The sequence below is a fragment of the Galeopterus variegatus genome, unplaced genomic scaffold (assembly GCF_000696425.1).
Source record: "Galeopterus variegatus unplaced genomic scaffold, G_variegatus-3.0.2 Scaffold14889, whole genome shotgun sequence".
Lineage (NCBI taxonomy): Eukaryota > Metazoa > Chordata > Mammalia > Dermoptera > Cynocephalidae > Galeopterus > Galeopterus variegatus.
The window spans coordinates 4,338-5,558 of NW_007741000.1; positions in this window are offsets into that span (position 1 = coordinate 4,338).

Consider the following 1,221-nt stretch of genomic DNA (forward strand, 5'->3'; position numbering starts at 1 on the left):
GATCAACCATGGCCCCCAGGCCCTCAGTTTGTACCCCCAGGTGAAGATTGCAGCCTCAGGTATGAAGCTCAGCTCTGCATTTCATACTCTGTGTGGTTGCCTAGTTTCCTTCCTCCGTGTCAGTTTCCTCTTTTTGGGGCAGCTGATCTTACAACCCACGACCCTGGGCAGCACTAGCTCCAAACTGTTAGTCACTGTGTATTCCTAGATCCCCAGCTTTGTGACCGATATCGTTGGCATCTCCTACCTGGATGACAGAGCCGTGAGCAGGGACTCGGAGTTCCAGGCTTGGGTCAGGGAGATCTTCCAGGAGGGTTTCCTCAGCCGCAGGAGCTCAGGTAAAGTGACCATCCCTGCTGCCCACCTCCAGACCCCACTTCTCCAAGGCAGCAGCCCTTTGGATCTCAGCTCTGTTCTCTGCACCCCACTTCGATCCAGGGGTCCCCTCCACCCTGGAAAGCTGTGCTGGCCTCATCCAGTATCTCACCATGATCATCTTCACCTGCTCTGCCTAACATGCTGCCGTCAACCGTGGCCAGGTGAACCAGGGCCGGTCCTGGGGGAAAAGCGGGGTCACAGCAGGAGCGGCCCTAGCAGAAGACTGGCATCTTTGTGATAACTGAGTTTGGGGGTCAGTTTGAATTTAGTGCCTGGATGCCCAATATTCCCACCACCATGCGGCTCCCCCCACCCACTGCCAAAGGCCAGACAGACCTGGCGGCCTCACTCCCTGAGGTCAATGCCACGTGCCACATCCTCGTGCTCTTTTGGGGTGTCAGCAGTGAAGCCAAGGACACTGTAAGCAAGGCCCAGGATGGGGGTGGGTGGGCTGTTAGTTTCCAGGAGAGTGGGTGAGGAAGGGATTCTGGAGACAATGAGATACTGGGGCGGGGGGTGGGGGGAGAGGCACGCTCAGAAGGCGGGGCTCCCAAAGGGGCAGGGCTTGGAGTGACTGGGTTGCTGGTGAGTGTGCTTTAGGGTGCTATGGATTTAGGGTACGAGGGTAGGTGGCACTTAGAGTGTTCTGGGTTTCAGAGTGAACATGGATTGGGGAGGTCTAGGTTTTCTGTAGGTTGGTGGTATTTTGCCTAGCAGGGTGCGTGGTTTAAGTTTCAAGTTGGATGGGTCTTGAAGGGTCTGGGTCCCCTAGGTTGAGGGGGCGGGTGTTGGGTGGACTAAGTCCCAGGTAGGGGGGATATAAGATAGCAGAATCGCCGTGGG